The following is a 7,601-nucleotide window of genomic DNA, read 5'->3' as shown; positions in this document are numbered from 1 at the left end:
TTGTCAGGCAGGCATACACGCATGTGGGGGCCATATAAATTACTGAATACCATTTTGAGTTGCTGCAATGAAATTTCAGCAAAATGGACTATAGCCTGCTGCATCATTTTTTCACTGTAATTTTTGGGGTGTCTTTGAATCCAGGCCTCTGTAGATTGATCATTTTCATTTCCATCCAATGATGCGGCATCCTTTGGTTCCTAGCACGTCACCCAGTCCATCTCAGGATAAAGAAACAGCAGGATTCTTTGCTACATTGAGATCTGATGTGTTTTCAAAGTGTTTCTTTGATTTTTTTAGCAGAGTATTTATCCCATAGCCTTGCCAAGATGCCAAAGGTTATCTGTCCACCATCTCATCCTCATAGTTATCTCCTTGAATTGTCTTGTATTCCACTTCCTGTTCTGTTTGTTTAACGTATGTCTTTCCTCTGATCTCTCCCGGTATTTTCATCGATGCAGCTGTCAGGTCCTACTTGGCTTATTTTCCTGAGATGAGATAGAAATCAACCTTGAGAATCTTCCTCTGCTGAAAAACATCAGCCTCTCCTATTCCCACCTGTTTTCTTACTGGTAATAGTTGTGTTGATCTGTGGCCACCTGAGTGACAAATAACCCATCTTCAATCCTTTAAAACATCTAAAGGTTTAGATGCAAATATAAATACACAATCCTTTCTATTCTGCACCCAGAGAATTATAGCCAGATATTTAGAACATTTGAACTTTTCTTAAATGAAGTTGGAGATGAGCAGCCATAGATTCGAAGGACAGAATCTAGACTAGTTTGGTTCATGTTGAGGGGAATGATGTTAAGAAATGCAAAGCAGCAAAGGCCAGAATCAGATAAATACCGCCTTCACCAGGGAACACTTTATTGAACTTCTTTATTGTTTTTCTCTTCTTTTCTGTGGAAATGAAACCTTATCAGGTCTGAGTGTAGATCCACAGCTCTGGGATGCCAAACTTAAAAAAAGAAAAGAAAAATCAGCTTTAAAGGAAAAGTTTGTCTTTTTCAAAGTTGGTTTAGCAACAGTAGGGACAATAACAAGCGGTACCCAACAGGCTGCTAGGCGCTCAGGAGGACAACAGTGATGCTTTGGTAACGCAGAAACACATTAACATATTCAAGACGAAGGTACATACTCCCTCTGAGTAACTCTAAGGAAGCCAGTATTTACTGAAACATTTGGTCAAAAGAAGTACAAGAAATTTACTGCTGCAGTGTTTGTGAAAACCTTTTTTATTTTTAGATCAAAAACTAATGTTCTCTTTCTTTTAATGGAGGCTGTCCATAAGTTTAGTCCTCATTCACTCTACATACATTTAAATGTATTGTACGTGGTGTACTGGGTTTTATCGACTCGTTTAGATTTACCATAAATTTCTCTTTTTAGGAAAACTGGATTTTTTTTGTGTTTTTATTTTGCAGCATCAGTTACTGGCCTCCAGCAGTTTGGAGACGACAGCTCATGTTTCTCAAAGAGAGGAAAAAACTGGCAGGTGGAAAGAAAGCGCTTCTTCATAAAAAAGGCAAAAAGTTCATCAGTGTTTGTGAAACTGGTTCAGTTCACAATCAAGAGCTTTGAAGACCAGTCAGCAAAAAAAAAAAACAGTCAGCACACGGTGAAGTCTGTCTAAGGGCTCCTGCTACTAAAGATGGAAATGTATTTGAAGTAGAAATGCATATTTTCTAATAATCAGTCATATAAAACAAACGTCTTATTTAGCAACAAAGATCCCTGGACTGTTAGAGATTCACTGTTAGACGCAAACAATGTCCTGAATAAAGATCAAATGGTGCATTTGACTTCATTCTTACCAGTTTTTAAAGTTTATCTGCATACTTGTTTCATTAAGTTATATGAACTTGATTTTTCTGAGTTATGATTAGTTGCTGATTAGTTGAGACTGAAGTTACAAACTTGCTGCCCCCCCGCTGCACATGTCCATTTCCTGTTAGCGTGCGCCTACCGCCGCAGGTCAACTTAAGCAAGCGTTGAGGTCATTCATGCAGTCCCAGCGTTTCACGGACAGTTGGCTCCAATGTTGGTTTTTAATCTTGTCACTTCATCGTTCGCCAATGTGAACAATGGCGAACGATGATCGGTGATAATCAGCCGCAGAACCAATTAGACAGCTGAGCAACGAGCAAAGGAAAAAAACTAAACCATCAGCGCCAAGATCATGACATCATCATTATTAATAATATAATATATATAATGAATAATATAATATCATTATCCTCATAGAGGTCATCAGTCCATCCATGCAGGTCCGGATGTCTCCTACCAAATTTATACAAAAATGACTCCAGAAAACTTCTCTCTTTTTATTGGGCTTCATTTTCTCTTCTTTTCAGTTTTTTTTTCACACTATCTTAGTCCGAACCAGAACAGGAAGGTGCATCATTTCTTTCCACCTCATTTAGTATCTATAAGGGAATCTGTCGGCTGTGGAGCTCGGCTGCAGTAAAGATGGAGTCTGTTTATTTTCAGACCTGCTGCTGCTGCTTTGCTTTGGTTCCTCCTTAGTTCACCTTCACTGATTCCTCCAAACATGATTTATTTGAACTTTTCCCTCCTTTAATCTAACATTCGGCGTTTAATATTATCTGTAGGTGTTTTAACTGCTTTGATTGTGAAAAAAAAGATTTTGTTTTTAGAAAAAGAAAACTTGGTTTACTTTATGCTGATATTAGATTATTATGTTTGTTATCAAAGTTGAAAAACTGAATCTAATGTTTTGGAGTTTTTTGGATGTTACCAAATAGAAATGCTTTTTCAGAATCTAGCTGATCTAGATTTACTCCATTTAACGTTTCTTTATTCAACTGATGAAAATCTTGGTTTGGGTTTAATTTGCTGCAGAAGATCCTCATTGCCTCCAGCCATGGCTGCAGGATGCTGCAGCACCCCCTAGTGGTGAGAGGGAGATTTAAAAAAAAAAATGTATTAAAAATACTTTGAACATATTTATACATTCCTTATGAATATTTTGGGAAATAATTTTTTTCATATTGATATTAAATCCTCATCCAGCTGAATAGTGACCACATCCACACAAAGTCCTGCTGATTCAGTGATTTTTACAAAAGCCTTGTCTGAATAGAAATAAACTACTAGATAGGAAGCCTGATATTTCTGTTTGTTCACCTAATGCAGCATTTTCATTTACTAAGACGCTGAATTTAAGTAATTGGACTCTTAAAGCTATAATCAAAATATAAAAAGTTTGAACTATTTCATTCTATCTGTAATGAATATAAAATAAAGTGGGTGAATTTAACTTTTAGATTCAAAGAAGTCTTTCCAGGAAGATTTAAAATGGAAGATGCATTAAATCAATAGAGACTGTTGGGTTTTGAATTGATGAGTTAAATTTCCTTCAGCTAATCAGCTGAACACAGTTTTAACTCTGACTGACGATCAGGAGCTTTTTCAGCCTCAGGAAGATCATGAGAAGCAATGATATCCAGGAGGAACACAGTATGAAGTTTATGACTTTCTGCATCAGGTTAAGATGGAAACGATTCCATGGTAGAGATTAGAGATTAGGATTAGTTGGTAGCAGGGAGGCTGGAGGACAGTTCCAGTCACCTCTTGATGGATTAGGAATCTCCCAGTTCAATCCAGTGGGAGCTGGAGGAGGCAGCTGTGGCAGAAGATGTCGAAGGATTTCTGCAATCTATCTTTAAATGACAATAGATTGATGGTTTCTTCCCCAATCAGGAACTAAATCAAAGAAAAAAGAAACTTTTACTGTTTTCCTTTTCTTTGCAAAACCTTCTTTAGAGTTTTTTTTTTTTCAGCTTTTATTATCATTCCTCTGGTTCAAGTAAAGAGCAATGAAATTCCCTCTGCATTTAACCCCGCCCCATGAGGAGCAGTGGGCTGCCATTGTGCGGCGCCCAGGAAGCAGTGTGGGGTTAAGGGTCTTGCTCAGGGACCCAGAGTGTCAGTCTGTGGGAGTGGGACTTGAACTCAGAACCTCTGGATTCCAGGCTCCATGCTCTAACCACCAGCACCTTTTAGTCACTGTTTACTTTAGGTGATTAAATTGTTTTAATGAACCATTAAAAAACTCCTGGGTGGTCCTAATTAAATATTACAAACTAATCTAATGCAATTCAACCAGAAACAATAAAAGTTAATTTATAAAATGCAAACTATGACACTGGATGATGAAACCTTCCTATTTGATGATGCTGATCTGTTTTGCATGCCACCCCTGCATGTTATGCAGAGTCATTTTTACAAATCTGCAGCTTGAAAACTTTCTACCTACATTTATTTGTTGCTAGGCAACTGAATTTTGTGATTACTCGTCTATATCCTCTGCAGCAGCTACTGATTGTCCAGGAGGACCCAGGTCATTCCTTCGCCGCTCCACAGTTGTGGAATAATCTGACGTCCGGCAGCTCAAGCATCTTCTTGCTGAAGCATTTCATATATTAATAGAGTTTAGCTCTATTTTTTTCTTATATTCTGTTTTATTTGCTTTTCATTTTTAATTACATTTAATCTTTTGTATGTTTTAATCTATATTTTAGCTTATCTGTTCTTTTATTTATTTTAATTGTACTTTTTTTCAGTTATATGCACAGCACTTTAATTACTTTTGTTATTTTAAAAGTGATTTATAAATAAAAAGGTAATTAAAAAAATCGATGGAGAAAAGAGAAAAATCCTGGCAAAATACGTAAATAGCAACTAATGATGCAGTTCTTTGTTAAATATATCAAACAATCTACCTTTAAATGGTTTCCTGATTTTACGAAGGAAAAGGTTTTTATCATAAATCATAGAAACCTCTTTTATTCTAGTGACGGTCGCGTGTTTTAGGGGTTTTCTCTCCACCAGCTTTGCAAACCTGTATAACATTAATTATTCTTCCACAGAGGAGGAATCCAGGTGTACAAGTAACAGAGTAAAGAGATAAAAAGCCTATGATAACAAAGCCTAAAACAAATAAAAAGCCTAAGACAAGATACAAAAATTCAGAAATAAATAACATTTTAATAAATAAAAGGGAAATATAAAACTTTGGGTTATCTTAACAAAAACCTTTAAACGCTGCCAGATTTGTTAAAATGAGCCTGTGAGGATTGTTTTCTGTGTGCAACAACAGATTCTAAACCAGGGGTGGGCAAACCTTTGACTTGGGGGCCAGAATGGGTTCTAAAACAGGGGGGCCGAGCCAGGAGCATTTTGACACTTAATGTAATTTATCAAACCTGGGGATTGAAATGTATGAAAAAAGACACCATTAAAGGTGCAAATTGAAAGAAACCAACTTTTATTTTAAAAAGATCAATGGAATCACTTTGGACACTTTGGGGCTGACAGATCTACACTCTCTGAATGACGAATTAAATCTTTTCTGGGATGGTACTAATAATAATAATAATATCGATTAGGTAACCCACTGGTTAGTTATTAATTGGTAAGTTGTTGCCAATAACTATTCTTTGAGGTAAATCAAAGCCGCCTGTGGCCCGGGCTTCCTGTCACAACTCCAGTCCGGCACCCGGATGACGTCATACACACGCCGCTTTGTTTTGAAAGAAATATAAATATAAAAATCTAACTCTGGATGTCTGGGGGTCAGTGATTGGCCTCCATGTTCTGAATGCTGGCGTTCCATAAAGAATAAATGATGAACAGTTTAGTTTGTGCCTTCAAGTCGTTGCCCATAGGAAGACGTTACTGGATATAACCTAACGGAATATCTTCAGAACGGCTCCAAATGACACTAAACTCAAATGGGAGAGTAGAACATGATGGAATAACGGAAAATCAAGGACCAATGGAAAAAAAAATGGCGTTCCCCTTTAACCGAGAGACGCTAGCCGCTGGATCTTCAACAGCTTGGAGCAAAACCTTCACTGCTAAAGCTACATGAACTCTATTACAGATAATATCACTAAAGTTGGCTGAGAAGTAAATGAACAAGAAAGAGATTCTGACTAAAAGGAAGAATCAAGCTCTGTTGGTCATAGTGATGCTGAGCTGGTGACCATTTATCACGCTGAGAAAACCCTGAAATCAATGTTTTTATGTGTTAGTGTAACTTAAAGATAGCAGAAAGAAAATTCAGATTAAATCAATTAACAGTAGAGTACAGCAGGTCTTTACGTCACTGGAAGGGATTTAAAACCAGTCTTCCTTCAACGGCTTTGCTACAAATTGCTTATTTTAGGAGAAAATCCGATTCTCTGCAGATCATTGGAGCAACACTTCTCTATGATAATAGTTGGTTAAGTTATGAATCAGAAGTTAATGAGTTTGTTTCCTTTTGAACTGATGACTGGTGAATTCAGCACAGACCTACAGCTTAGGTTTCAGAAAACCTTTATTCTGCTTATAGCCTTTCTTTCTGTTTCGCTCTTAAACAGCCACTCAGAAGCACTTTGAAGTGCAGTCAAAGGCAAATATAAAACGAGCGGATTCTTCTGTGAAGAGGTGCCTTTTGGTCGGGGCTATTCCCCAGCCTCTGCAGGCCTCAGGCCTGTGTGGCGGCACCACCTCCAGTGGCTGGCAGCCTGAGACATAGATTATCTCCTGAAGCTTTGAAGGGTTTGCCTGTAAAGAGGACAAAGCAGGAATCAACTCCCTCCGCCATGACAGGAAATACTAATGTGGCTAAAATGAAAGGCCTCTTATGCAAAACACACCCTGCCTTATTTTAAGGCTTCTGTGGGTTAGTGATTAATGTTAAGCTAAGGGCGTCCTGTGAAAGGCTGGGGGGGTCAGACTGGGGGTGACTTGTTAAAGTTGAAGGTCTGTCCATCTGCTCTAAATGTGGCTGAACTAAACACCAACTCTAGTCAACGTGTTTTTCTGCAGACCCAGAGGATGATCCAGGCTGGAGACGATTCTCTGCACATGTGGAACTGAATTTATTTCTGCTTTAAAGAGGTGAATTTATTTTGGAGCAAAATATGCAAATCAGCCTAAAAACAGTAAAATAAAGTGAGCCTGAAGCTGTAGAGTCGTGACCAGTGAGGAAAAGGTTCCTCCAGAGAGGAGTTCCAGTCAATTGAACCTTTAGCTCCACAGCTTGAATGGAAACATGTTTAGATCTGATGAGGAAACAACGGCGCACATTGGGGGGGGTGCTGGCGTCATTTAGTGGCGCTACTTGGGGAGGTCGACAGCTCCACCAGAGTAATCCATTTTAAATCAACTTTAACTTTAATATTGAACTCATTCAAAGGTTGTTTTTTTTTTGCTGAAAAGAAAAAAATGGTTCAGTTGATTTCAAGATTCTTAGTGGCGTTAATAGAATATTCTGATAGGATGAATGTTGCAAAGACATTCATTTTTATGATTTTTCATTACTATATATATATATATATATATACATACATATTAAGCTACACTACTTTTAACTTCATGTCAACAACTGATTTTTCTTTGTTTAAAATCATTTTTAAAATGCTCCATCTGTCCTCAGATTCTAATAAAAGAATCTAAATAAGCTGAGACTAAGTCTAGACTAAGTCTTAGAACGCACAGCTTTCCTTCCAGACTGACAAGGATTGTTTTCTACTTTCGGCTTCTTTAGATCTCAGACAAAATGTAAAATAGCAAATATAGGT

The sequence above is a fragment of the Cyprinodon variegatus genome, unplaced genomic scaffold (genome assembly GCF_000732505.1).
Source record: "Cyprinodon variegatus isolate N-32 unplaced genomic scaffold, C_variegatus-1.0 Scaffold996, whole genome shotgun sequence".
In the NCBI taxonomy this organism is placed as follows: domain Eukaryota; kingdom Metazoa; phylum Chordata; class Actinopteri; order Cyprinodontiformes; family Cyprinodontidae; genus Cyprinodon; species Cyprinodon variegatus.
This window is presented reverse-complemented; position numbering follows the sequence as displayed.